Source organism: Macaca thibetana, chromosome 15 (genome assembly GCF_024542745.1).
Source record: "Macaca thibetana thibetana isolate TM-01 chromosome 15, ASM2454274v1, whole genome shotgun sequence".
In the NCBI taxonomy this organism is placed as follows: domain Eukaryota; kingdom Metazoa; phylum Chordata; class Mammalia; order Primates; family Cercopithecidae; genus Macaca; species Macaca thibetana.
Window position 1 is genome coordinate 824,454 of NC_065592.1, and position 19,683 is coordinate 844,136.

A 19,683-nucleotide genomic window follows, 5' to 3' on the forward strand; every position below is an offset into this window, starting at 1 on the left:
TCCTTAAAGACATGGAGTGCAAAGGTCTCTGGTATAACCTGGGAGCTCAGGTGAACAGGGAGAGAGACTTGTGCTGCACCTGCATAAATTGGTTGCAGAAAGACAGTCAAAAGGAGGCAGGCAGGACAAGAAGACAGGTGGGCCGGGCCCAGGGGCTTCCACCTGCAATCCCACACTTTGGGAGGCTGAGGTAGGGGATTGCTTGAGCCCCGTAGTTGGAGGCCAACCTGGGCAACAAAGTGAGTGCCAGTATCTATGAAAAATCAAAAATTTAGCCGGGTATGGTGGTGCACACCTGTGGTCCCAGCTACACCGGAGGCCGAGGCAGGAGGGTCGCTGGAGCCCGAGGAGCTTGAGGCTGCAGTGAACCGTGTTTGCGTCACTGCACTCCAGTGCATGGGCGGCACAGTGAGACCCCTGTCTGGAAAAAAAAAAGAAAAAAAAAAAGACAGGACAGGTGACCCCCACTGAGTCTTAGTCTTCACATCTGTAAGATGGGTACAACAAATACCTACCTCTGCTAGGCACAGTGGCTCATGCCTGTAATCCGAGGTGGGCAGATCATGAGGTCAGGAGTTTGAGACCAGCCTAGCCAACACGGTGAAACCCCATTACTACTAAAAATACAAAAATTAGCCAGGCATGGCGGTGCACACCTGTAATCCCAGTTACTCAGGAGGTTGAGTCAGGAGAATTGCTTGAACCTGGGAGGCAGAGGTTGCAGTGAGCTGAGATCACACCACTGCACTCTAACCTGGGTGACAGAGCATGACTCTATCTCGGAAAACAAGCTTAGACAAAACTGAAGAAAGAGTTAGTTCCTTGAAAGATAGATCTGAGGAAATCAGCTAGAATGCAGCTTAGAGAAACAGAGATGAAAAGCACAAAAATTGGAAAATTCAGTTGAGAAACAGGAAAGGGATGGTTATACAAAGTTAGTTCAGAAAAGTCACCAAATGAATGACAGCAATTACACTTAGATGGCAGCAACAATCCCTGGTGAGGGGGGAGGATCTGATTTCCAGAGTTGCTACATCATAATATTTGAAATGTCCAGTTTTCAACAGAAAAGCTACAAGGCATGCAAAGAAGCAAAGAAAGTGTGGCTCATACACAGGGACAAAAAAAAGGAATTAATAGGAAGTCATCCTTAGGAAGCCCAAGCATTGGACTTACTACACAAAGACTTTGAATCGGGCCGGGCGCGGTGGCTCAAGCCTGTAATCCCAGCACTTTGGGAGGCCGAGACGGGCGGATCACGAGGTCAGGAGATCGAGACCATTCTGGCTAACACGGTGAAACCCCGTCTCTACTAAAAATACAAAAAACTAGCCGGGTGAGGTGGCGGGCGCCTGTAGTCCCAGCTACTTGGGAGGCTGAGGCAGGAGAATGGCGTAAACCCGGGAGGCGGAGCTTGCAGTGAGCTGAGATCTGGCCACTGCACTCCAGCCTGGGCGACAGAGCGAGACTCCGTCTCAAAAAAAAAAAAAAAAAGACTTTGAATCGACTCTTAAATATGCTCAAGAGCTAAAGAAAACCATGTACGAAGAGCCAAAGGAAACTATGAGCATGATATCTCACCAAATAGAAAAGAGAAATAAAGAGAAATTATAAAAAGGAATCAAATAGGCCTGGCGCAGTGGCTCACGCCTGTAATCTCAGCACTTTGGGAAGCCGAGGCGGCCGGATCACGAGGTCAGGAGATCGAGGCCATCCTGGCTAACACGGTGAAACCCCGTCTCTACTAGAAATCCAAAAAAATTAGCCGGGCGTGGTGGCGGGCACCTGTAGTCCCAATTACTCAGGAGGCTAAGGCAGGAGAATGGCGTCAACCCAGGAGATGGAGCTTGCAGTGAGCAGAGATCGCGCCACTGCACTCCAGCCTGGGTGACAGAAGGAGACACTATCTCAAAAAAAAAAAAAAAAAAAAAAAGGAACCAAATAGAAAGATTAGAGTTGAAAAGAACAATAACTGAAATTAAAAATTCCATCGACAGCCGTAACACCCTGAATGAACCCAATCTCATCTGAAATTAAAAATTCACTAGAGAAATTTCATTGCATATTTGAGAAGACAGAAAAAATAATCAGCAAACATAAAGATAAGTCAATTGAAATTATGCCATTGGAGGAAAAGAAAGGAAAAAAGAATAAAGAAAAAAAAATTAACAAAGCCTTAAAGCTGTGGGACACTATCAAGCATACCACTATATGTACAATGGGAGTCAGAGAGGAATACGAGAGAAAGAGTAAGGAGGAAAGATCATTTCAGTAAATAATGGCCCAAAATTTCCCAAATTTTTGGTGAAAGATATGAATCTACATATCCGAGAAACTCAAAAAAGTTTTTTCAAGGTGAGATAAACTCAAACAGATCCATATCAAGCTACACTATCATCAAACAGTTAAAGACAAGAAGGTGGGGGCTTGGTGTCTCACACCTGTAATCCCAGGACTTTGGAAGGCTGAGGTGGGTGGATCACCTAAGATCAGGATTTTGAAAGCAGCCTGACCAACATGGTGAAACCCTGTCTCTACTAAAAATACAAAACTTAGCCGGGCATAGTTGTGGGTGCCTGTAGTCTCAGCTACTCAGGAGGCTGAGGCAGAAGAATTGCTTGAACCCAGGAGGCAGAGGTTGCAGTGAGCCAACATTGCACCACCACACTCCAGCAGCCTGGGCAACAGAATAAGACTGTGTCTCAAAAAAAAAAAAAAAAAAAGACAAGAAAATCCTGAAAGTAGGGAGAGAAGCAACTCATATACAAGGGATCCTCAATAAAGTTAACAGTGGACTTCTCATCAAAAACCACAAAGGCCAAAAGGTAGTGGGATGATATATGCAAAGTGCTAAAAGAAACAAAAAAACTTGTCAACCAAAAATTGTATAACTTGCAAAACAATTTCTCAAGAAAAAAGGAGAAATTAAGACGTTCCCAGATAAACAAAAACCAAGATAGCTTACTTCTAGTAGACTTGCCATTTAAGAAATGCTAAAGGGAGTCAGGCTGGAATAAATGAACACTAGACAGTAACTTGAATCCATGTAAAGAGATAAAGAATAGGCCAGGTGCAGTGGCTCATGCCTGTAATCCCAGCATTTTGGGAGGCCAAGGCGGGCAGATCCCAAGATCAGGAGTTCGAGACTAGCCTGGCCAACGTGGTGAAACTCTGTCTCTACTAAAAATACAAAAATTAGTCTGGCATAGTGGCGTACACCTGTAATCCCAGCTACTCAGGAGGCTGAGGCAGGAGAATCGCTTGAATGCGGAGGTTGCAGTGAACCAAGATCGCACCACTGTACTCCAGCCTGGGTGACAAAGTGAGACCCCGGTCTCAAAAAAAAAAAAAAAGACATAAAGAATACCAATAAAGGTAATTACATATGCAAATGTAAAAGTCACCATTAATAATACATTTTTGGTTTAGTAACTCTTCTTTCCCTTTCAAATGAACTGCATAATTCTAAATATATGTCAGTGCACACAATGTATATGTATGTAATTTTTAATTAGAACAAGATGAGGGATAAGCCAATATAAAAGCAAAGTTTTTGGATACTGTTAAAATTAATCGGAATTCTGTTATGAATTAAGATGTTAATTGTAATCCCTAGGGCAAATAATTTTTAAAAAACAAAATATATATTTAAAGAGAAGGAAATCAGAATGGTACACCGCCAAGTACCTAACACAAAAGCAGCAGTGGAGGGGGTGGGCATGGTGGCTCGTGCCTGTAATCCCAGCACTTTGGGAGGCCAAGGCGGGAGGATCACCTGAGGTCAGAAGTTCGAGACCAGCCTGGCCAACATAGTGAAACTTTGTCTCTACTAAAAATACAAAAATCAGCCAGGCGTGGTGGTGGGCACCTGTAATCCTACCTAACTCGGGAGGCTGAGGCAGGAGAATCTCTTGAACTAGGGAGGCAGAGGTTGCAGTGAGCGGAGATCATGCCACTGCACTCCTGCCTGGGCGACAGAGTGAGACCCTCTGTCTAGAAAAAAAAAAAAAAAAAAAAAAAAAAAAGGCAGTGGACGAACAGGGGTATAAAAAAAGTTAAGGTATTTGGGAGTCGCTGTGGTCACCGTGTGACGTGGTGCAGTCTTAGCCTAAAGGTTAGAGCTGGAGCTGCCTTGCCAGTCACCCAGAAGGTCCTCTCCCTGAGAATTCCTGTCCCGGAGCTTCATTGGCACAGCAGCCAGTGAGATGTTCCTGCCTCCCTCTTTCTTCCTTCACTCTTTCTCTTCTCTCTTGTCCAGTTTGCCTGCAAGTGCGTAAGGAGAAAGCAGGGGGCTGCCCCAAACTCCTTCCGCCTCTGCTCATTGCAAGTGGCACTACCACCATGGGCCTCACCATCTCCTCCCTCTTTTCCTGCTTCTTTGGCAAGAAGTAAATGCACATTTTGCTGTTTGGATTGGATGTTGCTGGTAAGATGACCATTCTGTATAAACTGAAGTTAGGAGAGATAGTCATCACCATTCCTACTACTGTTTTTTGTTTGTTTGTTTTTTGTTTTTGAGATGGAATCTCGCTTCATCAGTGGCCCAGGCTGGAGTGCAGTGGCGCAATCGTGGCTCATTGCAACCTCCGCTTCCCGGGTTCAAGTGATTGTCCTGCCTCAGCCTCCCCAGCAGCTGGGGATTACAGGCGTCTGCCACCACACTGGGCTAATTTTTATATATTTAGTAGAGACAGAGTTTCACCATGTTGGCCAGGATGGTCTCAAACTTCTTTTTTTTTTTTTTTTGAAACGGAGTCTCGCTCTGTCGCCCAGGCTGGAGTGCAGTGGCCGCATCTCAGCTCACTGCAAGCTCCGCCTCCCGGGTTCACGCCATTCTCCTGCCTCAGCCTCCCGAGTAGCTGGGACTACAGGCGCCCGCCACCTCGCCCGGCTAGTTTTTTGTATTTTTTAGTAGAGACGGGGTTTCAACGTGTTAGCCAGGATAGTCTCGATCTCCTGACCTCGTGATCCACCCGTCTCGGCCTCCCAAAGTGCTGGGATTACAGGCTTGAGCCACCGCGCCCGGCCGGTCTCAAACTTCTGACCTCAAGTGATTCCCCCGCCTCGGCCTCCCAAAGTGCTGGGATTACAGGCGTGAGCCACCACGCCCAGCCTCCTACCACTGGTTTTAATGTGGAAACAGTAGAGTATAAGAACATTTGTTCACAGTATGGGATGTTAGTGGTCAAGATAGAATTAGACCTCTCTCGAAGCATTACTTCCAGAATACTCAGGGTCTTGCTTTTGTAGGTAGATAGTAATGATCGTGGAAGAATTCAGAAAGTAGCAGATGAGCTGCAGAAAATGCTTCTGGTAGATGACTTGAGAGATGCAGTGCTGCTGCTTTTTGCAAATGAACAGGATTTGCCAAATGCTATGGCCATCAGCAAAATGATAGATAAACTAGGTCTTCAGTCTCTTCGTAACCGAACATGGTATGTTCAAGCCACTTGTGCAACACAAGGAACTGGTCTGTATGAGGGACTTGACGGACTGTCAAATGAACTTTCAAAACGTTAAATGAAACTGGATATCTAACCAAGGACATGTTTGATAAAATTGGTCTAGGCTTCTTACAACAAAATTAGTTTGTATCTTGGTTATTAAACAGTATCTGGGACTGGTTTGGGGAGAACTTATTTTGTTGCCAGTTACTGTTTACCAAGTATAATGTTGCTATTTAGCAATGTGTTTGGTTTTAAAGAAATTCTCCTTGGGAAAAAAAGTATCCTCTTTTAATTTTACTTCCCCTAAGTCTAAATGTCTGGACATAGCTATTGTGAAACCTTTAAATAAATCAATTTTGAATGTTAAAAAAGGGATATTTAGAAAACAAATAGAAAAATAACAGAAGTAAATACTTCTGCATAAATAATTATATTAAATCTAAATGAATTAAATTCTCCAAGTAAAAGGCAGAGACTGACAGAATGGATTTTTTTAAAAACCAGGATCTAACTATATGCTGTGTATATGTAAGATACTCACTTTACAGTCAAACAATAAAATAGGTTAAAAGTACAAAAAAAGATGATATTTTATGTGAACAGTAACTAAATGAGAGCTGACCTGGCTATACTCATATTAGACAGAATAGACTTTAAGACAAAAATTGTTATAAGAAACAAAGACATTATATAATACTAAAATGCTCAATGAATTAAAAATATATAACAATTATAAACATCCCTGCACATAACAACAAAGCTCCAACACATATGAGCAAAAAGTGACAGAATTGAAGTGAGAAACATTAGTCCAACAATAAGAGTTGGAGACTTTAACACTCCATTTTCTCTTTTTTTTTTTTTTTTTTTTTTTTTGGGACGGAGTCTCGCTCTGTCGCCCAGGCTGGAGTGTAGTGGCAGGATCTCGGCTCACTGCAAGCTCCACCTCCCGGGTTCACGCCATTCTCCTGCCTCAGCCTCCCGAGTAACTGGGACTACAGACGCCTGTCACCATGCCCTGATACATTTTTGTTTTGTATTTTTAGTAGAGATGGGTTTCACCATCTTAACCAGGATGGTCTCGATCTCCTGACCTTGTGATCTGCCCGCCTTGGCCTCCCAAAGTGCTTGGATTACAGGTGTGAGCCACCGCGCCTGGCCACCATTTTCTCTTCTTTTCCTTTCTCTACTTTTCTTTTCTTTTCTTTCCTGACAGAGTCACTGTTGCCCAGGCTGGAGGATCTTGGCTCACTGAAACCTCTGCCTTCTAGGCTCAAGTGATCCTCCCATCTCAGTCTCCCAAGTAGCTGGGACTACAGGTGCATACTACCACGCCTGACTAATTTTTGTGTGTATGTTTTTTGTAGAGATGGGTTTTGCCATGTTGCCGAGAATGGTCTCCAACTCTTAGGCTCAAGCAGTCCACCTGCCTTGGCCTCTGAAAGTACTGGGATTACAAGCATGAGCCAATGTGCATAGCCAACACCCTACTTTCTTTTGTTGTTGTTGTTGTTTTGAGATGCTTGCTTTGTCACCCAGGCTGGAGTGCAATGGCACATCTCGTCTCACTGCAACCTCCACCTCTTGGGTCCCAACAATTCTTCTGCCTCAGCCCCCTGAGTATCTGGGACGATACCCATGTGTCAACACACCTGATTAATTTTTGTATTTTTAGTAGAGACAGGGTTTCACCATGTTGGCCAGGCTGGTCTTGAACTCCTGACCTCAAGTGATCCACCTGCCTCAGCCTCCCAAAGTGCTGGGATTACAGGCATAAGCCACTGTGCCTGGCCAGCCTCCAAAATCTATATGTTGAAGTCTTAATAACCCTCAGTACCTCAGAATGTGACTGCATTTGGAGACAGTGCCTCTAAAGAAGTCATTAAGTTAAAATAAGATCATTAAGGTGGGCCATAATCTAATATGACATGTGTCCTTATAAGAAGAAAAATATCTAGACACAGACATGCACAGAAGTGAAGATATAGGAAGAAGATGGCTGTCTACAAGCCAAGGAGATAGGTCTCATAAGAAACCAATCCTAGGCTGAGCACAGTGGCTCATACATGTAATCCCAGTACTTTAGGAAGTTGAGGCAGGAGAAGTGCTAAGGCTAGGAGTTCATGATCAGCCTGGGCTATAAATTAGACCCTGTCTCTACAAAAAAAGTTTAAAAATTAACCAGTCATAGTAGGACACGTCCGTAGTCCCAACTACTTGGGATACTGAGGTGGGAGGATCACTTGAGCCCAGGAGTTCAAGGATGCAGTGAGCCTTGATTGCAGCATTGTGCTCCAGCCTGAGTGACAGAGAGAGATGGAAGGAAGGAAGGGAGGAAGGGAGGAAGAGAGTCCCTGCACACGCTCTCTTGCCTGCTGCCATGTAAGATGTGCTGTTGTTCTTCCTTTGCCTTCTGCCATGATTTTGAGGCCTCCCCAGCCACGTGGAATTGTGAGTGTATTAAACCTCTTTCCTTTATAAATTACCCAGTCACAGGTATGTCTTTATTACCAGCGTGAGAATAGACTAATACAATGTGGTACTGGCACAAGCATAGACATACAGATCAATGAAACAGAATTGACAGTCCAGAAATAAACCATATATCTTATCTGTGGTCAATTGATTTTTGACAAGGGCACCAAGACTATTCAATGGGGAAAAAATAGTCTTTTCAACAAACGGTGCTCTGGTAACTGTATATTCACGTGCAAAAGAATGAAATTGAAGCTGGGCGCAGTGGTGCATACCTGTAATCCCAGCACTTTGGGAGGCCGAGGCGGGTGGATCATTAGAGGTCAGGAGTTCTAGACAGTTCGGCCAACATGGTGAAACCCTGTTTCTACTAAAAATACAAAAATTAGCTGGGCATGGTGGTGTATGCCTGTAATCCCAGCTACTTGGGAGGCTGAGCCAGGAGAACTGCTTAGAGCCTGAGAGGCAGAGGTTGTGGTGAGCCAAGATCGTGCCACTGCACTCTAGTCTGGGTGACAGAGTGAGACCCTCTCTCAAAAAAAAAAAAAAAAAAAAAAAAAAAAAGAATGAAGTTGGGCCGGGTGAGGTGGCTCATGCCTGTAAGCTTAGCACTTTAGGAGGCTAAGATGGGAGGATTGCTTGAGTCCAGGAATTTGAGAACAACCTGGGCAACATGGTAAGACCCCCATCTCTATCAAAAAAAGTTTTTTCAAAAAGAATGAATGTGGACCCTTATCTCACCCCATATATAAAAATTAACTCAAAATGGATCAAAGACCTACATATAACAGTGAAAGCCAGGCCGGGCGTGGTGGCTCACACCTGTAATCCTAGCACTTTGGATGTCTGAGGCGGGTGTATCATGAGGTCAGGAGTTCAAGACCAGCTTGTCCAATATGGTGAAACCCCATCTCTACTAAAAATAAAAACATTAGCCGAGTGTGGTGGCGGCACCTGTAATCTCAGCTACTTGGGAGGCTGAGGCAGGAGAATCACTTGAACCTGGGAGGTGGAGGTTGCAGTGAGCCCAGATTGTGCCACTGCACTCCAGCCTGGGTGACAGAGCAAGACTCTATCTCAAAAAAAAAAAAAAAAAAAAAAAAAGTGAAAGCCATAAAACTCTTGGAAGAAAACATAGAGGTAAATCTATAAGACCTTGGATTTAGGCCGGGCGCGGTGGCTCAAGCCTGTAATCCCAGCACTTTGGGAGGCCGAGACGGGCGGATCACGAGGTCAGGAGATCAAGACCATACTGGCTAACACAGTGAAACCCCATCTCTACTAAAAAATATAAAAAAAAAACTAGCCGGGCGAGGTGGCGGGCGTCTGTAGTCCCAGCTACTCGGGAGGCTGAGGCAGGAGAATGGCATAGACCCGGGAGGCGGAGCTTGCAGTGAGCTGAGATCCGGCCACTGCACTCCAGCCTGGGCGACAGAGCGAGACTCCGTCTCCAAAAAAAAAAAAAAAAAAAAAAAAAAAAAGACCTTGGATTTGACAAAGGATTCCTTGGTAGTAAAGTAAAAGTTCAAGCAACAAATGAAAAAATTGACACATTTGACTTCATCAAAGTTAAAAACTTTTGTGCATCATATCAAGAAAGTGAAAAGACAACCCAAAGAATAGGAGAACACATCAACAAATCATATGTTTGATAATGACATAGTATCCATAATATATAAAGAACTTATACAACTCAACAGCAAAAAAATACATGAAAAGATGCTCAACACCATGAGTCATCAATGATGTGCAAAATCAAAGCCACAGTGAGATTCCACTTAACACCCAGTAGGATGGCTGTAATTTTTGCAAAAAGAAAAATAAATGTTGGCAAGGATGTGAAATAATTAGAGCCCTCATGTATTGCTGGGGAAATGTAAAATGGTACAGTCACTGTGGAAAACAGCTTGGCAGTTTCTGAAAAAGTTAAACATGGAATTATCATATGATCCAGCAATTCCATTCCTAGGTATATACCCAAAACAACCGAAAACACGTGCTCAAAAAAAAAAAAGAAAACTTGTACAGAAATGTTCATAGCAGCATTGTTCATAATAGTCAAAAGGCAGGAAAAAAACAAATGTCTATCAGCCAATGAATGGATAAACAAAATGTGGCATATTCTTTTTTTTTTTTTTTTTTTGAGACGGAGCCTCGCTCTGTCGCCCAGGCTGGAGTGCAGTGGCCGGATCTCACCTTACTGCAAGCTCCGCCTCCCGGGTTTACGCCATTCTCCTGCCTCAGCCTCCCGAGTAGCTGGGACTACAGGCACCCGCCACCTCGCCCGGCTAGTTTTTTGTATTTTTTTAGTAGAGACGGGGTTTCACTGTGTTAGCCAGGATGGTCTCGATCTCCTGACCTCATGATCCGCCCGTCTCGGCCTCCCAAAGTGCTGGGATTACAGGCCTGAGCCACCGCGCCCGGACATGTGGCATATTCTTATACAACAGAATATTAGTCATAAAAAGGAATGATACATGTTACAGCATGGATGAATCTTAAATATATTAGGGGCTACAGGAAAGAAGCCAAAAACAAAAGACCACATCTTGATCCCATTTATATGAAATGTCCACAAAAGGCAAATCCATAGAGAGAGAAGGTGGATTAATGATGGCTCACATCTGTAATCTCACGATTTTGGGAGGCCAAGGCAGGAGGATCAGTTGAGCCCAGGAGTTAGAGACCAGCCTGGACAACATAGTGAGATGCTATTTATCAAAAAAAAAAAAAAAAAAATCGGCCGGGCGCGGTGGCTCAAGCCTGTAATCCCAGCACTTTGGGAGGCCGAGACGGGCGGATCATGAGGTCAGGAGATCCAGACCATCTTGGCTAACACAGTGAAACCCCGTCTCTATTAAAAAATACAAAAAACTAGCCAGGCGAGGTGGCGGGCGCCTGTAGTCCCAGCTACTCAGGAGGCTGAGGCAGGAGAATGGCGCAAACCCGGGAGGAGGAGCTTGCAGTGAGCTGAGATCCGGCCACTGCACTCCAGCCCGGGCGGCAGAGCGAGACTCCGTCTCAAAAAAAAAAAAAAAAAAAAAAAATTAGCCAGGCATAGTGGTTCATGCCTGTGGTCCCAGCTACTGAGGAGTCTGAGGTGGGAGGATTGTTTGAGCCTGGGAGGTTGCCAGGGGCTGGGGAGGAGACAAATGGGAGTGAGTGTTAATGGGTATTGGGCTTCTGTTTAGGGTGAAGAAAATGTGCTGGAATTAGGCAGAGGTGATGATTGCACAACATTGCAAATATGCTGGAAGTCATTAAATTATACACTTTAAAATGGTTAAAATGGCAAATTTTATGTTATTTGAATTTTACATCCATAGTAAGATTTTTTTTTTTTTTTTTTTTTTTTTTTTTTTTTTTTTGAGACGGAGTCTTGCTCTGTCACCCAGGCTGGAGTGCAGTGGCCGGATCTCAGCTCACTGCAAGCTCCGCCTCCCAGGTTTACGCCATTCTCCTGCCTCAGCCTCCCGAGTAGCTGGGACTACAGGCGCCCGCCACCTCGCCCGGCTATTTTTTTGTATTTTTTAGTAGAGACGGGGTTTCACCGTGTTAGCCGGGATCGTCTCTCGATCTCCTGACCTCGTGATCCGCCCGTCTCGGCCTCCCAAAGTGCTGGGATTACAGGCTTGAGCCACCGCGCCCGGCCCATAGTAAGATTTTTTAAATTTATTTTATTTTTAGAGACAGGGTCTCACTCTGTCACCCAGGTTGAAGCACAGTGGTACTTCCATGGCTCACTACAGTCTCGACTTCCCAGACTCAAGCAATCTTCCAACATCACTCTCTTGAGTAGCTGGGACCACAGGAATCCACCACCATGCCTGATTTAACTTTTTTTTTTTTTTTTGAGAGACAGGGTCTCACTATGTTGCCCAGGCTGGTCTCTAACTCCTGGGCTTGAGTGATTCTCCTGCTTTGGCTCCCCAAAGTGCTGGGATCACAGATGTGAGCTGCTACACCCGGTCCAATAATAATAATTTTTAAAAGCCGTTGGCTCACCCTCATTCTCATGGCTGGTTGTCTAGAAGAATGCAGAAGAGAAGGAGATGGCTGCACCCTTGGGAGACGCCACCAATCCAAAGCTCTTCAGAAACAGTGGGGCCCTGGAAAGGTTAGCAGTGGGGAAGTGGAAAGAGGCTAAAACACAGAGAACAACCAGTGGAAAAGAATGCATCACCTACAAAAGAATGGCAATAGAGCCGGGCAAGGTGGCTCACGCCTGTAATCTCAGCACTTTGGGAGGCCGAGGCGGGCGGATCACAAGGTCAGGAGATCAAGACCATCCTGGCTAACATGGTGAAACCCCATCTCTACTAAAAGTACAAAAAATTAGCCTGGCGTGGTGGTGGGTGCCTGCAGTCCCAGCTACTCGGGAGGCTGAGGCAGGAGAATGGTGTGAACCTGGGAGGCGGAGCTTGCAGTGAGCCGAGATCGTGCCATTGCACTCCAGCCTGGGCAACAGAGTGAGACTCTGTCTCAAAAAAAAAAAAAAAAAAAAGGAGAGGGGATAGAATAGCAGCAAGGCTGTCCGTAGCAGAAAGGGAAGCCAGAGAGAAAATAACTATTCACCTAGAATCCTCTAAATAGTGACACTACTGTTCATGCAGAAGGGCAAAATTAAAGACTTTTTCTCAAACTGCCATGACAACCCTTGACAGAAACTGACCTCACTCTGAGGCCCACTCAAATGGACACTTCAATAAACAGATGTTGAACCCTGAGAAGGAATCATAAGCGAGGAAATCAGACCGTATGGGTAATTGCAGATGAGCTTGGAGTGCAGATACCACATATGGTAGGTGGAGACTTCAGGTTGACCCCAAATGCCCATGCACCCCCTTTCTCAGTCATCGAGTCCCTGATTTCTACTGGATGGAGGCCTGCCCAGATAAAGACCACCTTTTTCAGCTTCCCTGGCAGCTGGGAATGGCCAACAGGGTAGGAGTAGACTTGGTGCTTGTATCTCTGGGAATGATCCTTCATTCTCTCCTCCCCTAATACTGCTGTAATTGGGCCGGAGGACCATGCTATAGTTTGAAGGTGTCCCCTAGAAGTTCACATGTTGGAAACTTGCAACAGTATTTAGTGGTGGGGCCTCTAAGAGGCGAGTAAGTTCCGCCCTCTTGAATGGATTAATGCCAATATCACTGGAATGGGTTTGTTTTCACAAGAATGGGCTCCTGATAAAAGGATAAATTTGGCCCCCAATTTCTCTCTGTCTTGTGTACTTGGCTTGCCCTGCATGGTATAAATGCAGCAAGAAGGCCCTCACCAGGTGCCTGTGCCATGCTCTTGGACTTCACCACCTCCGGAACCATGAGCCAAATACATTTCTGTTCATTAAAATTATTCAGTTTGTGGCATTCTGTTATAGCAGCAGAAAACAGACTAATACAGGCCATTATCTTGGACATAATGCTATTGCTCCTCTATCTTTAGAAGAGGAGAAACCCCTGCCCAACTTGCCCTGGCTCCTTCCCCACGGGCTTGCTTTCTTTTCTTTTTTTCTTTTTTCTTTTTTCAGGGTCCTGCTCTGCCACTCAGCGTGGAGTGCAGTGGTGTGATTATGGCTCACTGCAGCCTCACCCTCCCAGGCTCAAGCAATCTTCCTGCTTCAGCCCCCCAAGTAGCTGGGACTACAGGTACATGCCACCACACCATCTCTTTAAAGCAAATCCCCATCTCTTTTTTTTTTTTTTTTTAATTCTTTTTTTTTGAGACGGAGTCTCGCTCTGTCACCAGGCTGGAGTGCAGTGGCCGGATCTCGGCTCACAGCAAGCTCCGCCTCCCGGGTTCACGCCATTCTCCTGCCTTAGCCTCCCGAGTAACTGGGACTACAGGCGCCCGCCACCTCGCCCGGCTAGTTTTTTGTATTTTTTAGTAGAGATGGGGTTTCACCATGTTAGCCAGGATGGTCTCGATCTCCTGACCTCGTGATCCACCCGTCTCGGCCTCCCAAAGTGCTGGGATTACAGGCTTGAGCCACCGCGCCCGGCCCCCATCTCTTAAAAAAAAAAAAAAATCCGCAAAGTTCCAAAAAACAAACCTCGAATTTGTGCACTGAATCCACACAAGTAAAGTGATGTTATAGGCATTGTACTAGGTATTTTAAGTAATCTAGAAATGATTTAAACTACATTTAAACCAGGTGGTGAGGAAAAGTGGCTCATGTCTGTAACCCCAGCACTTCGGGAGGCCCAGGCAGGAGGATCGCTTGAGTCCAGGAGTTTGAGGCCGCATAGAAAGGGCAACATAGAAAGACCCTGTCTCTACAAAAAAATGAACAAAATTAGCTGGGCATGGTGGCACTTGCCTGTGGTCCCAGCTACTTAGAAGGCTGAGAAGGGAGGATTGCTTGAGCCCAGGAGGTTGAGGCTGCAGTGAGCCAAGTTTTTGCCACTCCTCTCCAGCCTGGGCAATAGAGCAAGACCCCATCTCAAAATGTTTTTAAAAGTATCTGGCCGGGCACAGTGGCTCACACCTGTAATCCCAGCACTTTGGGAAGCCGAGGCAGGCAGATCAACTGTCGGGAGTTTGAGACCAGCCTGACGAACATGGAGAAACTCTGTCTCTACTAAAAATACAAAATTAACCAGGCATAGTGGCACATGCCTGTAATCCCAGCTACTCAGGAGGCTGAGGCAGGAGAATCGCTTGAACCCAGGAGGCGGAGGTTTTGGTGAGCTGAGATTGTGCCATTGCACTCCAGCCTGGGCAACAAGAGCGAAACTCCGACTCAAAAAAAAATAAAAATAAATAAAAATAAAAAGTATATGGAAGGATGTGTACAGGTTCTGTGCAAGTAGCATGCTACTTTTTTTTTTGAGATGGAGCCTCGCTGTGTCTCCCGAGCTGGAGTGCAGTGGCGCGATCTCGGCTCACTGCAAGCTCCGCCTCCCGGGTTCACACCATTCTCCTGCCTCAGCCTCCCGAGCAGCTGGGACTACAGGCGCCCGCTGCCACGCCCGGCTAGTTTTTTGCATTTTTTAGTAGAGACAGGGTTTCACCGTGTTAGCCAGGATGGTCTCGATCTCCTGACCTCGTGATCCTCCCGTCTCAGCCTCCCAAAGTGCTGGGATTACAGGTGTGAGCCACCGCGCCCGGCCTAGCATGCTACTTCACATCAGGGACTGGAGCCTCTGCAGATTTTGGTATCCATGGGGTCCTTGAACCAGTCCTCTGCAGGTGCTGAGGGCCAGCTACTCATGCAGCTGGGAAGGGCATGAGTCTTGGTGTTCGACAGATCGGGGCTTGAGTTCTAGCTTTGCCCCTTGTTGTGTGACCTTCAGTAAGTTATTTCACCTCTGTGAGCCTCAGTTTCCTCCTGCGTGAAGTGAAGATTATAATGGAACTCATGGTATAAGAGTTCCAGGGGATAAGGAGATGGTGTCTATGTGGCGAAGTGGAGCAGCACGGCCAGGGCCACCCAGGTCACAGTGCTGAGAGGCGAGCAGAGGCACAGGAGGACTGTGAGCATCAGGCCTGATGGCCCAGGGAGTCCCGGCAGTGGTGATGTGTGAAGGACAGACCTTTGGGGCTCCCTGCCTTGGGCATGAGCCCTCTGCCCTCAAAGGCCTCATTAGGAGCTAGTGTCACCCTTGACTTCCCCCAGCCCCACTCCCCACATCCAGTTGGCCACCCTGTCCTGTGGTTTGTACCTCCTAAATATCCCTCCAGTGTTTTCCTGTGTATCTGCAGTGGCCTCTGAGCTTCCACAGAGTAGCAGGAGGGGACGTGTCATTGCTGCTGACAGCGTACCACAGCTGCACAATGTCCCCAGCCTGGCCTGCAGTTCCCGCATGCTCCAGTCTGCCCACTGGCCTGCCCACCCTGTCTGGGCTGCTCTGACCCCTTCCAGATCCTCAGACGTGCCAAGCTTCGTCCTGCCACAGGGCCCTGGTGTAGCCTGTTCTCTCTGCTTGGAACACTCTCTTCTCTTCTGCCCTGCTCCTCCTGGCTTCTGCTGCTCACTCTCCCTGGCTCCCTTCAGGGAAGCCTGCCCTGGCCGCACCCCACCCTTTTGAGCTCTCATGTGCACAGCCGCACCCCGCCCATGGCAGGACTCACCCCGCTGCGTATCTGTGGTCACAGGCACGAGGTTTTGACCGCATCTCATTTGCCTTGGCTCCGGGGCTGCAGCTCTGCAGCTCTGCAGCTTTCTCAGCGCCGTGTGTCCCCAGTGCTTGTAACCGATGATGAGCTCAACACAAGAGGCTTCAGGCACAGCCCTTGCCAGGCAGCGAAGGGGAGCATGAGGAGCAGGTGAGGTCACTAGACTGGCACACGGGCTCATTTCAGGAGACTCTTGAAGCTCTTCGAATCGGCACTTTAAATCTAGGTCGAATAGTACATCAATACCTTCTCTTAAGAAGGGAAAGACAGCCGGGCGCAATGGTCACGCCTGTAATCCCAGCACTTTGGGAGGCCGAGACAGGCGGATTACAAGGTCAGGAATTTGAGACCAGCCTGGCTAACATGGTGAAACCCCACCTCTACTAAAAATAAAAAAATTAGCCGGGCGTGGTGGTGGGTGCCTGTAGTTCCAGCTACTTGGGAGGCTGAGGCAGGAGAATCGCTTGAACCGGGGAGGCAGAGGTTGCAGTGAGCCAAGATCGCGCCATTGCACTCTAGCCTGGGTGACAAGAGTGAGACTCCATCTCAAAATAAATAAATTTTTTTTTTTTTTTTTGAGACGGAGTCTGGCTCTGTCGCCCAGGCTGGAGTGCAGTGGCGCGATCTCGGCTCACTGCAAGCTCCGCCTCCCGGGTTCATGCCATTCTCCTGCCTCAGCCTCCCGAGTAGCTGGGACTACAGGCGCCCACCACCACGCCCGGCTAATTTTTTTGTATTTTTAGTAGAGACGGGGTTTCACCGTGGTCTCGATCTCCTGACCTTGTGATCCGCCCGCCTCGGCCTCCCAAAGTGCTGGGATTACAGGCGTGAGCCACCGCGCCCGGCCAATAAATTTATTTTAAGAAATAAAAGAAGGGAAAGACATTGTTGCTCATGTCCCGGCGCTCCCGTGGGGCGTGTCTGCACTTTTGGGGATGGGGAGAGTGATGCTGAATTGAAGTTTCTCTGAAATAAGTCAGGGAGTGGGAATGAGACTGTGTGTGTGTGTGTGTGAGAGAGAGAGAGAGAGAGAGAGAGAGAGATAGGATCCAAAGAGAGAGAGAGAGGCAGAAGATTCTGTCTTCCTAAGAGCCTTGGGACAGAACGGGAACTAGGTGTCAGGAGAGAGAAGGTGAAAGGGGAGGCGCAGTCCTGCCAGCCGCCTCTCGTCCCTGGGGCCTCTGTTCCTATTCCTCCCTGTATGCTCTCGCCTGCAAGTGAGGCACAGCACATCTAAGACCAGACAGCCCTTCCCTGCTCCAGCCCTGGACTACCTTGGATTCAACATGGTGGTTCCTGTCCCACCTTATGTGAGGAAAACACAGGTTAGAGGAGACATGTGTGGATAGGTGTCAGCCAGGAAACAGAGACACACACTGGTGCCAATGCCCGTGGGCATAACCACTCGGCTCCCTGGCCTTGTGCCCATAGGTACGAGGTTGTGCATACACCACCAGGGTGTCCACAGAGGCCAGGAAGTTGCAGGTTAAGACGGGGGTCAGAAAGTGGAGACTGTACACAATCATGGTGACCCCTAGAACTTTGCCAGGCTGAGGTGACACTGCAGAATGAGTTGCAGCCCTCCTGGTCTTCCTAGGTGCCCGGCCTTTTTGGGCCCCACTTGTGCCCAAGGCCGTTCAGGATAGTGACACCAGCTGTAGCCAATAAAGAATGGACGATGGATATCTGCCCAAGAGTGTCACTATGCCGTGATGAGCCAAGGCCCCAAAAGACACCCTCCTGGCCTAAGATCATGTTTCTACTCACTTTTAAAAACCTTTTATTTTAGAATGATTTGATATTTGTAGAAAAGTTACAAAGACAGTACAGAAAGTTCCTCTAGACGCCCCCCGACCCAGTTCCCCCACTGTTAACTTCTTACATCACCACGGCACACTTGTCATTACTGAGAAACCAATGCTGAAGCAGGCAGTGTGATGCTTCCAGCTTTATTTTTAATTTCTCCAGGTTGCTTTGGCTATTCAGAGATTTTTGTGGCTCCCTGTGAATTTGAGAACTTTTTTTCTATTTCTATGAAAACTGCCGTCGGAATTTTAATAGGGATTGCGTTGAATCTGTAGATCATTTTGGGTAGTATTGTCCATTTTAACAATATTAATTCATCCAATCCATGAACATAGGATATCTTTCCATTTATTCGTGTCTTCAACTTTTTCATCACTTTCTTTTTGTTTTGTTTTGTTTGATTTTGAGATGCAGTTTCACTCTTGTTGCCCAGGCTGGAATGCAGTGGTGTCATCTCAGCTCACTGCAACCTCTGCCTCCTGGGTTCAAATGATTCTCCTGACTCAGCCTCCCCAGTAGCTGGGATTACAGGTTTCCACCACCATACTCAGCTAATTTTTTGTATCTTTAGTAGAGATGGGGTTTCACCATGTTAGCCAGGCTGGTCTCAAACTCCTGACCTCAGGTGATCCACCCACCTCAGCCTTCCAAAGTGCCGGGATTACAGGCGTGAGGCATCAGGCCCGACTTCATCAATGTTTTATAGTTTCCAGTATACAGGTCTTTCATCTCTTTGGTTAAATTGATTCCTAAGTACTTTATTATTTTGGATGCCTTTATAAATGGTATTTTTTTTTTTTTTGCTTTCCTTTTCAGCTGTCTCATTATTAATATAAAGAAATAGAACTGATTTTTTTTTTTTTTTTTTTTTTTTTTTGAGACGGAGTCTCGCTCTGCTGCCCAGGCTGGAGTGCAGTGGCGCTATCTCGGCTCACTGCAAGCTCCACCTCCCGGGTTTACGCCATTCTCCTGCCTCAGCCTCCCGAGTAGCTGGGACTACAGGCGCCCGCCACCTCGCCCGGCTAATTTTTTTGTATTTTTAGTAGAGACGGGGTTTCATTGTGTCAGCCAGGATGGTCTCGATCTCCTGACCTCGTGATCCGCCCGTCTCGGCCTCCCAAAGTGCTGGGATTACAGGCTTGAGCCACCACGCCCGGCCAGATTTTTTTTTTTTTAAGAGAGAGAGACAGGGTCTTGCTGTGTGGCCCAACCTGGTCTCAAACTGGCCTTAAGCAATCCTCCTGCCTCAGCCTCCCAAAGTGCTGGGATTACAGGTGCAAGCCACTATGCCCAGCCAGAACTGATTTTTGTATGCTGATTTTGAATCCTGTGAATTTATTCTGAATTTGTTTGCTAGTTCAACTAACAATTGTTTTGTGGAGTCTTCAGGGTTTTCTACTAATAGACTCATGTCATAGCAAACAGAGATAATTTTACTTCTTCCTTTCTAATTGAGATTGCTTTTATTTATTTTTTCTTGTCTGATTCCTCTTGCTAGTACTTCCAGAGCTATGTTGAATAGAAGAGACAAGAGTGAGCATATTGTCTTGTTCCTGACTTTAAAGCAAAAGCTTTCAGTTTAGCTGAAAGTTAGCTGTTTTGGTTTAACTGTTGGCTTTTCATAAATGGCCTTTATTATATTGAGGGAATTTCCTTGTATATCTAAACTGTTGAAAGTTTTTATCAAGAAAGGATGTTGAGGCTGGGTGTGCTGGCTCATGCCTGTAATCCCAGCACTTTCGGGGGCCAAGGCGGCTGGATCCCTTGAGCCCAGGAGCTCAAGACCAGCCTGGGCAACATGGTGAAAACCCATCTCTACAAAAAATACAAAAATTAG

General features: G+C 46.6%; 1 pseudogene; it reads left to right on the forward strand.

The window, feature by feature from the left end:
* Positions 1 to 4,341: 4,341 nt before the first annotated feature.
* Positions 4,342 to 5,806, forward strand: LOC126937144 (ADP-ribosylation factor 4-like; annotated as a pseudogene).
* The last annotated feature ends 13,877 nt before the right edge of the window (positions 5,807 to 19,683 follow it).